The sequence below is a fragment of the Hyla sarda genome, chromosome 6 (genome assembly GCF_029499605.1).
Source record: "Hyla sarda isolate aHylSar1 chromosome 6, aHylSar1.hap1, whole genome shotgun sequence".
In the NCBI taxonomy this organism is placed as follows: domain Eukaryota; kingdom Metazoa; phylum Chordata; class Amphibia; order Anura; family Hylidae; genus Hyla; species Hyla sarda.
The window spans coordinates 124,953,018-124,969,577 of NC_079194.1; the positions used below are offsets into that span (position 1 = coordinate 124,953,018).

Below are 16,560 nucleotides of genomic sequence, written 5' to 3' on the forward strand. Positions count from 1 at the left end.
AAGTTTTATTAAGCAACAGGCTTAATATCTACAGCCAAAAGCTAAAATTGTCCTATGCACCTGAAAGACGGTCCCCTGAACAGACTGGCTAATCTCAAAAAACTCCAATAAAAAATATTAACTCTCCAGGTACAATAAAATACAAACCTGCAATAACTATAAGTATAGGAAAGTGTACCCAGTTTCCTACAGCATGTAAAGAAGTACAGAAGCATCATATACATACACATTGCAAGGAAGGTTTTAACCAGTCAAGAAGAGAAATCCAGGCAGTCATTAATACTCACAAATATTTACAGCATAGTAATAAAAATTGAGTGTGGTTATGACACTCAAGTTTTGCCACAAACTGGCTGATCGAGGAGCCATTTAGTACTATATTATGCTGCACCTTGTAGTTCATTTGTGTTCCACTGTGAATCAATTTAAAACGTACTTATGCTGAGACTTGTAGTGCCCCCATGCGCTCCTATTTATATTGCTATTATGTTATGCAGGAATTTTAGTACTACGTATTTATTATGTTATGCCTTTTAGTGCTTTTTTTTTTGTATTTATTTAATACTAGGTTATACTGGGACTTGCAGTACCTTATGTGAGGGCTTGTTTCTTGCTCCACCAATTTTACTTTGTAAAGACATCAATCATTTCACCACAAAATCTATGGCGAAACCAAAAAAATATATATAAAAAATTATTTGTGGGGCAAAAATGAAAAAAACAAAAACAGTTTGTAAATTTGGGGGACTTTCAATTCTACGCAGTGAACTTTTCAGTGAAAGTGACACATTACCTTTATTCTGTAGGTCCATACGGTTACAATGATACCCAACTTATATAGGTTTGATTTTGTGTTACTTCTTTAAAAAAATTATAACTTTTTGTATGAGAGTTAGCATGTTTAAAAATGTCCTCTTCTGACCCGTATAACTTTTTTATTTTTCCATATACCTGGATGTTTCAGGGCTAAGTATTGGCGCTGTGATCTGTAGTTTTTATTGGTACCATTTTTTGTTTTCATGGGACTTTTTGATCACTTTTTATAAAAAAATTTTTAGAGTGTACAAAGTGACCAAAAATACGCAATTCTGGAATTTTTTTTTTACAAATACACCATTGATCGTGCGATTAAAGTGACATTCCATTTTCATAGTTCGGACATTTACGCACGTGGTGATGCCACATATGTTTATGTTTATTTTTGTTTACATACTGTATTTTCCAGCGTATAAGACGACTTTTAAACCCAGGAAACTCTTCTCCTAAGTGGGGGGTCGTCTTATACGCCGGGTGTAGGGCGGTTGCTGCAGCATACCTTATACATATATACACATATTTGCATGCCCACGCTTCTAGCAGTGACTCTGTCCCCCTAGCAATGCTGGAGCTCCGCAGTGGGCTCAAGTTTATGCAGCTACAGCATTGCCTAGCGCTGATCTGCATGTCCAGATATGGCGCGGCTCCCGACTCGAGCCCGTGTCATACCAGCTGGCCCCCAGCTGATTACTGCAGCGATCCACTGCTGAGGTAGCCTGAGGGCTTACCTCTCCTTCCAGGTTCCTGCCGACTCTGTGCTGAGAATGATAAAGCTTGGCAGGATCAGGCTTTATCAATCGAGCACAGAGCACACAGATCAATGTGGTTTTATGGAACCACATTGATCTTTATGAGGGATCAAATGATTCCTCCTAAAAGTCCCCTAAGGGGACTAAAAGTGTAAAAAAAAAAAAAGTATTAAAAAAGTTTAAAAACACACACATTAACCCCTTCCTTATTAAAAGTTCAAATCACCCCCCTTTTCAAAATTCCATATAAAAATATATATAAACATAGTAAATGTCCAAACTACAAAAGTATATTGTTATTTAACTGCATGGTCAATGGCGTATGCGCAAAAAAATTCCAAAGGCCAAAATAATATATTTTGGTAACTTTTTATACCATAAAAAATGAATAAAAAGCGATCAAAAAGTCCAATCAAAACAAAAATGATACTGATGGAAACCAGATCACGGCACAAAATATGAGTTATAGCGGTCAGAAGAGGACAATTTCAAATGTATAAATTTTTGTGTATGTAGTTAGGATTTTTTCCAGAAGTATGACAAAATCAAACCTATATAAGTAGGGTATCAATTTAATTGTATGGACCTACAGAATAAAGATAAAGGCCCTCATTAACTAAAGTCCAGACAACTCTTTTTCGCGGTTATTGCGCCTAAATTTTAGTCGCAACGTCTGTGCAACTATTTATGCGACCAAATTTTAGTCCCACAACCGACACTCGGAGTGTTTTTTTTTTTCACTCTGAAATGGGCGTGTTTTATGCAAAAATGGGCGTTTTACCAACAAAAAACAAAAAATACTCAGTGTACAAAATCCCTCTAGAAAAAGTGTGAGTTTGCCTCACACAATAATAAATTCCAAAAATGGAGTGATTTCTAACAAGGGACTATTTGCCATTGTGTTTTGTGTGAAAGCAACTTGGTTTATAACCTGAAAACATTTCGTACAGTTCAACACTTTTATGAATAAAATATTGAATGCTTTTGTGATTGTTGATGTTACATTTTTTTTAACACATTTGCAATATTAGGTTTAAATCAATTTAACACCCAAGCTGATAAACAAGGATAAGTGTTGTAATGTTTGAAAAATTATATAACATGAACACTTTTGATTCATGAAAACATTTTTGTTACGCCGAGCGCTCCGGGTCCCCGCTCCTCCCCGGAGCGCTCGCAGCATCCTCTCATTCGCAGCGCCCCGGTCAGACCTGCTGACCGGGTGCGCTGCAATATCACTCCCAGCCGGGATGCGATTCGCGACGCAGGAGGCGCCCGCTCGCGATGCGCATCCCGGCTCCCGTACCTGACTCGTTCCCCGTCTGTCTTGTCCTGGAGCGCGCGGCCCCGCTCCTTAGGGCGCGCGCGTGCCGGGTCTCTGCAATTTAAAGGGCCACTGCGCCACTGATTGGCACAGCAGGCCTAATCAGTGTGTTCACCTGTGAACTCCCTACTTATACCTCACTTCCCCTGCACTCCCTCGCCGGATCTTGTTGCCATTGTGCCAGTGAAAGCGTTCCCTTGTGTGTTCCTAGCCTGTGTTCCAGACCTCCTGCCGTTGCCCCTGACTACGATCCTTGCTGCCTGCCCTGACCTTCTGCTACGTCCGACCTTGCTCTTGTCTACTCCCTTGTACCGCGCTTATCTTCAGCAGTCAGAGAGGTTGAGCCGTTGCTGGTGGATACGACCTGGTTGCTACCGCCGCTGCAAGACCATCCCGCTTTGCGGCGGGCTCTGGTGAATACCAGTAGCAACTTAGAACCGGTCCACCAACACGGTCCACGCCAATCCCTCTCTGGCACAGAGGATCCACCTCCAGCCAGCCGAATCGTGACAATTTTTAAACAAAGTCTAAACCCTTTTGACTCACACAATTAATTTCTTTAGCTCAGAGTTTGTGCGACACAATTCACTAGTGCGACACAAAAAAACGTGCGACAGAAAAAAAACGAAATGTGCGGCAGAATAGTAAATAAGCCTGAAAAAAAAGACGAGTGATATTGAAATCACTCAAGAATAAACACTCCACTCCAAAATTTACTGCGTAGAAACGGAATCTCCCAAATTTACAAAATGGCGGTTTTTCTTCAATTTTGTCGTACAATGATTTTATTTTTCCGTTTCACCGTAGATTTTTGGGTAAAATGACTGATGTCATTACAAAGTAGAATTGGTAGTGCAAAAAAAAAACCTGCATATGGTTTTTTAGGTGCAAAATTGAAAGGGTTATGGTTTTTAAAAGGTAAGGAGGAAAAAATGAAAGTGCAAAAACAGAAAAACGCTTGGTATTAGTCTGCATTTGCGAGATAAGAGAGGTGGAGAAGGAGGTACGGTAATGGGATACAAGGGTGGCGCATTTGTGAGATCTAAGAGGCAGAGAAGGAGGTATGGCAATAGGATACAAGGGCGGGCCAGATGGCTGAAAGAGCCATGTAATGCTCTGGTAGTCTTGGAAACAGGGAGGGCTGGGCAGGCAGGGAGAGCTGACCAATCAACCAGCCAATCACTGGGCAGGTACCGTACATCGCGGTAGACCGGGTAGTCTTATACGGCGAGTATATCCCAAACTCTATATTTTAACTGTAAAAAGTTGTCTTATACGCCCAGTCGTCTTATACGCCGGAAAATATGGTATTTTTTATTTAATTTTTTATGGGAAAAGGGGCGTGATTCAAACTTTGATTAGGGAAGGGGTTAAATCACTTTTATTAACTTTTTTTTAAACTTTTTTTTTTTTACACAATTTTATAGTCCCCATAGGGGGCTATAACATGCAATCTTCAGGTTGCATACACTGTTCAAAGCTATGCCATAGCATAGCATTGATCAGTGTTATCGGTACTCCATTGCTCCAGCCTGCCATGGCTGACTGGAACTTTGGATTACCGATCGGGCGGCGAGGAAGCAGGTAAGGGCCCTCCCGCTGTCCTCTCAGCTGATTGGGACATCGCAGTTTCACCACGGTGTCCCGATCAGCACTGCTGAGCAGCCGGTAAGTGTTTTATAAAATTTGAGGCGTCACAATTAACTTTGATCACAGCGTCTAAGGGGTTAATACTGGGACTCATAGTGATCAGTGATGTCCGGCACTAGCCACTCCACTATGACGCCTGCTCAGCTCCTGAGCCCTCGTGATAAAATGGGAGTGGGACAAGGGTGTACAGGTATGCCCTTCAACCTCAAGAGGTTAAAATGAACCGGTCACTAGATTTCACCTTATATAACTGTTGGCAACACATCAAAAATGGAAAAATAAGGTTTCTTACCAGGTCCCAATGTCCTCCTTGGGACCACTAATGTCCCGAGCCGTATAGTAATCAGCCACAAGTAGTCTCCAGGGTGTTCTGCATCCTCATATAGCCAAAGAGTTCCGGGCTGTAATCACTACCACAAAATCTTAAGTGAGAGCTCGGGCACTACCAACGTCACTGCCCTGCTCACCACTAAAGTCTTGATGAGCCCAATTTAAGGAAAAACTACTAAAGGTGGGTGTTCCATATTATTAAGCAGAGCACCATTTTCATGCAATATGGGGGAAGTAAAAGGATCTCTCTGCTGCCAGAAATAGTGAAATAGGTCAATGCCTTGGACGAGGTATGAAAACATTAGGGGGGAGATTTATAAACACCTGTGCAAAGGAAAAGTTGCCCAGTTGCCCATAGCAACCAATCTGATTGCTACTTTAATTTTGCAGAGGGCTTGTTAAAAATTAAATAAGCATGCTGATTGGTTGCTATGGGCAACTGGGTAACATTCCATTGCATAGGTTTGGATCTTAGATATTTCACAAAAACTTAAACGTGATCATCGCACTATTAAGAGATTTGTGGCTGATTCAGAGCACAGATGGATTTGTGCAGATAAAGGCAAATTGAGGAAGATTTCTGCCAGATCCATGCATCGGATTAAGAGAGAAGCTGCTTAAATACCATTACATAGCAGCAAACAGATATTTGAAGCTGCGGTGCCCCTGGAGTCCCATGGAAATCAAGGTGTAGAGTCTTCCAGAGTCTTGCAACTGTGCATAAACTTTCTATTCGGCCACTACTAACCAATGCTCACAAGCAGAAATGGCTGCATTGGGCACAAAAATACATGAAGACTAATTTTCAAACAGTCCTGTTCCCTGATGAATGCCGTGCAACCCTGGATGGTCCAGATGGATCGTTGATCTGAGTAGTGGATGGTTGGTGGACAGCCAGTTCCAACAAGGCTGCGACATCAGCAAAGGCGGTGGTGGAGTCATGTTTTGGGCCGGATTCATGGGAAGAGAGCTGGTCAGTGGACAGCCTGTTCCAACAAGGCTGCGACATCAGCAAAGGCGGTGGTGGAGTCATGTTTTGGGCCGTATTCATGGGAAGAGAGCTGGTCGGCCCCTTTAGGGTCCCTGAAGGTATAAAGATGACCTCTGCAAAGTATGTGGAGTTTCTGACTGACCACTTTCTTCCCTGGTACAGAAGGAAGAACTATGCTTTCGGTAATAAAATCATCTTCATGCATGACAATCCATCCATGACCACCTCATGCTGCAAAGAATACCTCTGCATCAATGGCTGCTATGGGGATGTAAAAGTCATGGTGTGGCCTCCATCCTCCCCTGACCTCAATCCTATTGAGAACCTTTAGAGCATGCTCAAGCAAAAGATCTATGAGGGTAGGAGGCAGATTACATCCAAACAGCAGCTCTGGAGGCTATTCTGACATCTTGCAAACAAATTCAAGCAGTAACTGTCCAAAAACTCACAAGTTTAATGGATGCAAGACTTGTGAGGCTGCTATCAAATAAGGGGTCCTATGTTAAAATGTAATGTGATTCCCACGGACATCAAGGTGTAGAGTACTCCAGAGTCTTGCAACTGTGCATAAACCTTCTATATGGCCACCACTAACCAATGCTCACAAGCAGAAAAGGCTGCAATGGGCAGAAAAATACATGAAGACTAATTTTCAAACAGTCTTGTTCACTGATGAGTGCAGTGCAACCCTGAATGGTCCAGATGGATGGAGTAGTGGATGGTTGGTGGACGGCCACCCTGTTCCAACAAGGCTGCGATGTCAGCAAGGCGGTGCGTGAGTCATGTTTTGGGACGGAATCATGGGAAGAGAGCTGGTCAGCCCCTTTAGGGTCCCCAGAGGTGTAAATATGACCTCTGCAAAGTATGTGGAGTTTCTGACTGAACACTTTCTTCCCTGGTACAGAAGGAAGAACTATGCTTTCTGTAATAAAATCATCTTCATGCATGACAATCCATCCATGACCACCTCATGATGCAAAAAATACCTCTGTATCAATGGCTGCTATGGGGATAAAAGGAGAGAAAATAAAGGTGTGGCATCCATCCCCCCTTGACCTCAATCCTATTGAGAACCTATGGCACATCCTCAAGCAAACGATCTATGACGGTGGGAGGCAGTTTACATCCAAACAGCAGCTCTGGGACGCTATTCTGACATCTTGCAAACAAATTCAAGCAGAAACTGTCCAAAAACTCACAAGTTAAATGGATGCAAGACTTGTGAAGCTGCTATCAAATAAGGGGTCCTATGTTAAAATGTAATGTGATCTGTTAAAATGTTTAAAAAGTTAAAATGTTGTTAAAAGTTTGATTGAAATAGCTTTTGATTTCAGTAAATATTCTGCAAACACAACAAATTACAATTTTCAGTTCTTTACAACCTATAAAGTGTTTCAAAACTTACTGTGTGTAATAATTTGGAACAGTGCATTGTAAGTTCTTTATGTTTAAAAAAATATTGTTATCATTAGGAGGTTTGTTCAATAAAATTTGAACTGTACTCAATAGTTGATAACATGAGAATTATACTGACTGTTATTTACATCAATTATTTAGGAAAATGAGAAAAACATAATTTGCATAATAATTTGGAACAGGGTGTAATGCTACACTGTGTGCGTAGGTTTCTAGGTTATGTTGAGAGAAAAACTGTGGGGGAGATTAATCAATAGTAAGATTCTCTTTGTTGCCCATAGCAACCAATCAGACCTCTGCTTTCATTTTACCCAAGCAATAAGAGAAATGAAAACAGCTCTGATTGGTTTCTATAGGCAACAAAGTGAATCTTACTACAAGAGCATATGCACTGTAAATGCAAAGTAAATCAAGGCATCCCTTTCTCTCAGCAGTAGCAGTTTTTGCGCTTACTGTAATACGCCCTCCTTGCAGTTTTCACTTTTTACACCTTTTCTACAAAAGTCAAAAAATTCTGTAATAATTCCACTGTGAACAGGGGAGGGGTAGGCAGTAGGGGAGAAGGAGCTAGGTTCTCCCATTAAAGGAGTAGTCCAGTGGTGACCCAGTGGTGAACAACTTATCCCCTATCCTAAGGATAGGGGATAACTTGCAGATCGCGGGGGGTCCGACTGCTGGGGCCCCCTGCGATCTCCTGTACGGAGCCCCGACAGCCCGCGGGAAGGGGGCACGTCGACCTCCGCACGAAGCGGTGGCCGACACGCCCCCTCAATACAACTCTATGGCAGAGCCGAAGCGCGGCTTTCGGCAATCTCCGGCTCTGCCATTGAGATGTATTGAGGGGGCGTTTCGGCCGCCGCTTCGTGCGGGGGTCGACACCCGCTATCTGTCCGGAGAGCCTGGCCCCCGTACAGAGAGATCGCAGGGGGCCCCAGTGGTCGGACCCCCGCGATCTCAAACTTATCCCATATCCTTAGGATAGGGGATACGTTTTTCACCACTGGACTACCCCTTTAAGTAGATAGGGTTGCTAAAGTCGGTAGTTTTACCCCATTAGGTAGGTGCCCTCCCTGCATGTAGGTTCCCTAGTATGTAGTTTCCCTTAGTAAGCTTGCAATCCCAGTATGTAGTCTCCCATGTGGCAATACAAAAATAATTATACAACAATAATACAGTGACCCCTCTACCTACGATGGCCCCGACATACGATAAATTCAACATGCGATGGCCTCTCAGAGGCCATCGCATGTTGAAGGCAGCATCAACATACGATGCTTTTGTATGTCAGGGCCATCCCATAAACGGCTATCCGGCAGCGCTGTCTGCTTCAGCTGCCGCCGGATAGCCGTTTACGGTGCCCCGTGTGGTCCGAAGACGATGACTTACCTAGTCCTCGGTGCTCCGGCGTGTCCTCTTCGGGATCCTCTGCATCGCCGGCGCTCTCCATCGACGTCATCACGTCGCTGCGCACGCCGTCCCGTCATCCAATAGGAGCGGCGTGCGTAGTGACGTGATGGCGGTGACGGAGAGCGCGGATGCCGGGGAAGCAGAGGCCTTGCCGGAGCATCGGGGACGCGGCGACCGCGATGGACGGCGGCAGCGGTGACGAGCGGTGACGGTCCGGAGCGGCGGGGACAGGTGAGTACAACTTCCTCTAACAGTGGTTCTACAACCTGCGGACCTCCAGATGTTGCAAAACTACAACACCCAGCATGCCCGGACAGCCAACGGCTGTCCGGGCATGCTGGGTGTTGTAGTTTTGCAACATCTGGAGGTCCGCAGGTTGTAGACCACTGTCCTATACTTTACATTGCACGGATCCCTCAACATGCAATGGTTTCAACAAACGATGGTCCGTTTGGAACGGATTACCATCGTATGCTGAGGGACCACTGTACTTATTTAGTAATCAGGTACCAAAGTATTTAAACAACTATTCCCACAAAAAAAACAAGTCCCAGACATCTTTGACAGTGTAAAGGAAACAAGTTATGATTCTTGGGTCTGAAGGCCTGTTGTTTAATTGACTATACAAAGTCTTCCTTTTTTTGTCTTTTGTTCTGACTTTATTGTGTTGTTGATACAACCTCAAAATTATTCTTCACTGGTTTGTATTAGAGGGATTGGTACACAGTACGGTGATGGTGGATCATGGTCATGTAGACTGCTGAATGCTTCCTTCACAACACAAATATCCTGTGCTGACGGTAACAGTTCAGCACAAGGAATAGCAGCAGCCAGCGGTGCATCTGTGGGGGCATATGACTCTATAAATGGACCCTGGAGGAGGGAGGGGGGCTCTTTAATTTCACCTCCTGATGTCGGAATTTATTATTTCAGCCAAAATTCTCAAAACTGTGATATCAGCTTTACATTTCTCTTCCCTTTGGGATTAAAAAGTTAAAGCTTAGCCCCGAGCGCAGTAAATGCAAGTGTTTATCTGGTGCAGTGAAATATGAATAATTTCAGCTGAGGATTCAGGAGAGGGAAGCTAAAAATGTTCAAAATGAATCATAATAATGTAACCACAGGAGAAGTCTGATTGTAAAATGGCCAGGATCTGTGGTAATCCTGATCCCAGCCATTGCAGCATGATGTTGGTTGCACTGTACATCGTTATAGCCGGGACCCATTGCTGATGACATGGGCACATCACTATGGGGCATGGGGACATATTGGTACTACTGCAGTAAAAATATTGGGGGGTATTTATCAATTTTGCCTGTTGACAGTTTCGTTTTACCCTTTTTTTTTTTCACTTTGGTTTTCGTGGACATGCACCAAATTTATCATTTGGTGCAAGTTGTTAGTAATTTTGGCTCAAATGTTGGAATCAGCTGTTCACAGCGCCTTCTACACAGAACTTACCGCCACAGAGGAGGCGTATTTTACCCTGTAGAGCAGCCATTTCGGAGTCCCTCCTGCAGTATATCAGCAAGCGACATGAGTTATTTTCTTTTGTGGGGTTTATAGCCACCATGTGAAATGGATTTTATTTTCAACTTGAGTATTTTATTTATTTTTTGTTACTTTAGTGCAGTGGTCTTCAACCTGCGGACCTCCAGATGTTGCAAAACTACAATTCCCAGCATGCCCGGACAGCCGTTGGCTGTCCGGGCATGCAGGGAGTTGTAGTTTTGCAACATCTGGAGGTCCGCAGGTTGGAGACCACTGCTTTAGTGCTTACCTTTCCTGAACCTGTGCGGCCATGTCCAATGCTGGCTCAACGGAGGGTGAAGGTTCCTCAGAGACAACTATGTCGCAGGATAGTATTGAGCAGCCCTGGAGGAGTCGCTGCTTTCACAAAAAAAAAAATGTTTTAATGTATTTTGACGCCTTTACATTTTCTGACATTGCTAAGTGTGTTTTCCATGTGCAAAATTTTTTGGCGGGGATTTGCGCCAAAAAAACGGGATTTGCGCCAAAATTGGCACAAATTATGAATTACTGACTAAAGTTGAAATCACACACAGGACCGTGTGTTTTTGAGAAAGTTGTAAAAAAGACAGTGGAGAAGATGCGCCAAACTATGGCGCAAAAAGACATAGTGCCAAAGTATTGCGCCAAAGTTACGTGAAAAAAAACACATAAATCCTTTGATAAATACCCCCCATTGCTATTAGGATGAAACAGTACATCTTTTTGTAGGGATAGGCTTAAAGTCTCAGTCACACTATGCACTGCATTATTAATACAGGGTTTGTTGTGAAGCCCATAGAGGCAATGGTGGTGCACAGGGGCATAGCTATAAGAGGTACAGAGAAAGCAGCTGCACCCAGTCCCTGGTACATTAAATGGCCCCTCCGTTACATATAAAAGCACCATTAATATAAATGGCACACAAAGGGAGGGGTCCTTTTTGCAGATTTTGCATTGGAACTTTACAAATAATTCTTCTGGCGGTACACCATGACTACCACTAGTAAAAATCCAGTTCTCCCACTATGCTCCTTTAATAGAGCAGGCCGCAGTGGCCTCATATGTTTTCTGCCACCCAACCCCCATAACAGTGCCAGACACTGCCCGAGAACTATGCCATCCTAAGTGGCTAAGAACAGTGTCGGCTACAGCTGTCCTATAAAAGTCATATGGCCCTGAGAATAGTGCAAGTCGCTGTGCCCTAATAACAATGTCAGCCAGGGCCAGATTAAGATTGGTGGAAGCTCCATCCCGGGCAAATTAAATATGTCAAGGAGAACTACTGAGGTACTTCCCAAGTGACTGCCCCTTACCCTGCCTAAATAATGCTACCAATAAATACCACATTAATGTACAATTTACAGAATGTCTATGTCATACAGTAAAAATACTGTGTCCAAATCATAGTGACCAAATAATACCATAGTCAGCAACAGCACTTAAATCCAAGATGGCCTGAAAAGCATGTAAATAGAGAAGACTGTATTGGTTAGGTAGTGCAGACCCCATACAAGTGACCTCACGACCATTGCCTCTTCTGCTCACATTCTAATCTGGCCCTTGTATAGGCCACAATGCCTCAAAAAATAGTTCATCACCACGCTCTGAAGTGTTCCCATATATTCTAGGCACAGTGCCTCCATAACAGTACCAGTTGCAGACATATAGTGTCCGCCATAATGCTTCATACCAGAGGCAACCACATAGCCTCCATGAGTGCCAACCAGTTGCCCTCCTGCACTGGTCCACTGTGGCTGCCCAGTGCCTTCAGGCCTCTTGGAGTTTCCCTCATCAGCATTAGGCATCACCTGAAGATGCTTATGAATCACCGGAATTCGTTCGGTTTCCTCTGCATCACACTGCATCATTTTACAAGGAGCAAAAACATGTTACATACATATTAAGCTCTGTGGTACAAGACAGCAGACTGACTAAGACGCTGCATGAATTACAGAACCTACTATGTTTAAACTACACAATAAAAATAGGAATGACAGTGCCACCATGTGGTCAGCCACAACTCGCCTCAACTTGTCAGCCGGAATAAAATACTACAATATAATTGTACTGTGGTTATAAGAGGCAGAAGCACAGAGGCTGAATACAGAAAATAAAATGTATTGTGCCATGCATTTATACACAATGCCAACATTTCGCAGTATTTATGACACCAGATGAAACAGTAAAACCAGAGCAAACATCATGGCTCCTCTGCGACCATTAAGTGTGATTTATCTACAGTCTGGAGAAAATGGTAGACACATAAATGGAGAATGATAACATACAGCAAAATATTCAGACAGTGCTGTTGTTCTCTGGTCAGTGCACTGCAGTGTCCCATCCTGTGATTTTGTCTGCTGAGCTTTAAAGGGGTACTCCGGTACTTAAACATCTTATCCCCTATCCAAAGGATAGGGGATAAGATGCCTGATCGCAGGAGTCCCGCTGCTGGGGACCCCCGTGATCTTGCACGCGGCACCCCGTTTGTAATCAGTCCCCAGAGCGTGTTCGCTCCGGGTCTGATTAGCGGCGACCACAGGGCCGACGGCGTGTGAACTCACGCCTCCGCCCCCGTGTGACCCCACGCTCCGCCCCTCAAAGCAAGTCTATGGGAGGGGGCGTGACAGCTATCACGCCCCCTTCCATAGGCTTGCATTGAGGGGCGGAGCATGACGTCACACGGGGGCAGAGGCTTGACATCGCACGCCGTCGGCCCTGTGGTCGCCGCTAATCAGACCCGGAGCAAACACGCTCCTGGGACTGATTACAAATGGGGTGCCGTGTGCAAGATCACGGGGGTCCTGTGATCAGGCATCTTATCCCCTATCCTTTGGATAGGGGATAAGATGTTTAAGCACCGGAGTACCCCTTTAAGCCAGTGTATCTAAACATATCAGAAGCATTTGCGTGATATATCTGCTGAGCTAATGTATTTTCCCATATGGGACATTTATAGCATATCCACAGGATATGTCATACGTGTCTAATACATCTGAAACTCGTACTTCTATTGAGACTGAGGGTCAAAAACTGCCAAAGCTATTTTATGTACAGTGGTCCCTCAAGTTACAATATTAATTGGTTCTGGGACGACCATTGTATGTTGAAACCATCGTATGTTGAGACCATAACTCTATGGAAACCTGGTAATTGGTTCTGAAGCCCCAAAATGTCATCCAAAAATAGGAAAAAGTGAGGATTAAAGAAAAAGAAGTAGATAATTAATACAGATAAAGCAATTCCATACATATAAAAGTAAGAAAGATCTGCTGGGAGCTGTAAATCACTGTCTATTACCTTAATTCCCAAAGAAGGTGCCTCCAGCTGTTGCAAAACTACAACTCCCAGCATGCCCGGACAGCCGAAGGCTGTCCGGGCATGCTGGGAGTTGTAGTTTTGCAACAGCTGGAGGCACCCTCTTTGGGAAACACTGGTCTAAGTAGAGGACAGAAGCTTCTTCAGGGTCCTGTACAGAACATGCAATGTATTAAAAATAGTAAAATGAAGCCCCCCTCACCTGGTGTTCAAAGGAGCAGCTAACCCTGGCACAGGTAAAGAGTAGTACAGAACATGTAATACCTATCCGTACTGTAGGGGGGCGCTACCAGACACCAGTCAGTTCATGTACTTCAGTAATACAGGTAAAGAGTACAGAACATGTAATACCTCCCTGTACTGTTGGGGGCGCTACCGGACACCAGTCACTGCATACACTTTAGGAATACAGGGGTTTTACCAGTGAAATGCCCATTCTCATTGGTCGGTTCTTCCAGCCATTGACATGTTTTGCAGATTCCATAGCATTGTATGTTGAGTCTGGTTTCAAGTTACAATGTTCCAGAAAAGACCATTGTATGTTGAAACTATTGTATATTGAGGCCATTGTAAGTTGAGGGATCACTGTAGTTTGTATAACTCCTATTAAGTTGGGAACCGCACCTTAAGACCAAGGCTCCCCCGACTCCTCTTATTACTCATATTAACATCAATGGGGAGGGGGGTTATATAAACTGATAAAATAGCCAGTTCAGCAGTTTTTGGCTAGGTGCAGGTTTCAGAGGTGGAAACACGTATCAGACATCTGTGGATATGGCCTGTGGGGGAGATTTATCAAAACCTGTCCAGAGGAAATGTTGCAGAGTTGCCAAAAGCAACCAATCAGATCGCTTCTTTCATTTTTTTTGAAAAGGCCTCTGAAGAATGAAAGAAGCGATCTGATTGGTTGCTATGGGCAACTCTGCAACTTTTCCTCTGGACAGGTTTTTGATAAATCTCCCCTTAAATGTCCAAATGGAAACACCCCTTTAAGTCCATAATGTTTAATCCTATGTGACAAACCAAAGAATGTAAGTTTATCATGTGTTATGCAGCCTTCTAATCATCTGTAGTATGGCTATTTTCACACATTTTTGGTGGTCGCTTGCCATATGTCGAGGAATCTCCCTGTCTTTATGGTAAATATATTCATAGACGCCCGTACCCCTAACAGAGGTCAAAAGGGTGATATTTGGCCTTCGTTCAGGCGGTTTGAGTTAGGATTTCCGTTTACTTGATGTATGGTATATCACAGCCTCTAGTGATATTCCATAGAGCCGTATACTGCAAATAAACATATACTATGCAGTACACAATTTTTCCCACAGTCTGTGTATGACAGATGCCACTGACATCATAGCTATACGTTGAAGGTATACAATTGCAAATCATGTTTGTTTGCAAAAAAAAAAATGTAAATCATTCAACATAACGGAGGACTCGTTCACACCAAGATTTCCTCTTATGTTCCACAGTGACCAATCGCAGCTCAGCTTTCACTTTACCAGAGCTCGTTAGCTGAACTGTGATTGGTCGCTGTGGAAAAATCACTCCAGTTTTTCTCTCACACAGTTTGATAAACCTGGGCCAATGTTTCAAGGTTATTTTATGTATATGTTTACTTTGTGGGACTCAAAAGCGTGGTGTGCTACACTTTTTTAAGTTCCCCAGAATGAGCTTGAATATCTTGGCATCCCATTTTGACAATGTATACATGAGATGGAAATTGAAGAGTAACAGGTGGATTCTCTAAATTCTACACACAATATTATATTTAATGACTACTGCACTGCATTATTCAGTCCCTAGATAGAATGCCACAAGAGCACACAGTACATTTCAGTTATCTCAAGCATCGAGGACTTTAGTTGCATCAGAAGATAAAACACATCCAAGTCTAAGAAAATGTCATCCCTTCTGTGGCATTACTGAACCTTCCAACAGGATATACCTCCACCAAGCAAAATGTCTCAAGCAGGTCTTTATCATATCATTGAATCTATATTGGTAATCTTTCCCATAACTTTGCAGAAACAAGACATCAAGATAGGGAACCGGTTTACATTAGCCTGGGACCATCAGCACTAAGCTGCAGTAACTTAACCATTATTTAGTCACTGGAATCACACTGGGAAAACCATTGGGCTGGAAATAGAAACGTAGTGACTTCCCCTTAAATAAACGTAATGATTTATTTGGTCTTGCTGTGGCTCCGGTGTATGGGAAATCTGGGTCTCCACAGATAATACGATGCAATTAATTATAAGATGAGATATAAGTGTAAGCAATTAAACAAAGGAGAAGTGGCTGGTAATAGGATAAAAGCAGGAGATGAGAAAGGAGTCTTTGGAGCTCAGTCTGACATCAAAAATCATGCTTCTAGGACTCTGAGATGCTGTTGGGGTTGCTGTGCATAAAAATTAAGCTGTCTTACCATTATTACACTACAAAGCTCATCATCACTTTGTTTACATCTTAAAAAACAAGCCCTCTCCCCCCCCCTAACATCATGAAGAACCACCTATAGAGAGATTTTTCCACATTTACTTCAAAATGTCAGTCAGAAGCCCAGTGATCTCAACATGCATGGTTACAACGGAGAGGTGGTCATACACTGGACAAGAATAAAGGGGTACTCTGGTTGAAAATTTTTTTTTTTTTAAATCAACTGGTGCCAGAAAGTTAAACAGATTTGTAAATGACTTCTATTTAAAAATTTTAATCCTTCCAGTACTTATCAGCTGCTGTATGCTCCACAGGAAGTTCCTTTATTTTTGAATTTCCTTTCTGTATGACCACAGTGCTCTCTGCTGACACCTGTCAGGACCGACTGGGGGAGACAGGGAGAGTGAGCCCTAAACTGACAATAAAACCACTCTCCATGCCTACTTGCCCATCCATCCTAAACGATGGATCGACAACTGGGTGCCAGTCCCTTCCTGCGCTAAAAATCTGTGGCGTAAAAACACATAATATACATAGTCGGTCACAGGCCAGAACAGAAAACTAATAGACAACCAGATATACCAAACAGGATACAAAATACTAAC

The 16,560-nt window shown here is 43.2% G+C and overlaps 1 protein-coding gene across 4 annotated transcripts in view; it reads right to left on the reverse strand.

Annotated features, from left to right (window-relative positions):
* GRIP2 (glutamate receptor interacting protein 2) overlaps nucleotides 1–16,560 on the reverse strand; it is a 528,084-nt gene that overhangs the window by 231,845 nt on the left and 279,679 nt on the right. The gene's annotated exons all lie outside the window — the stretch shown is intronic.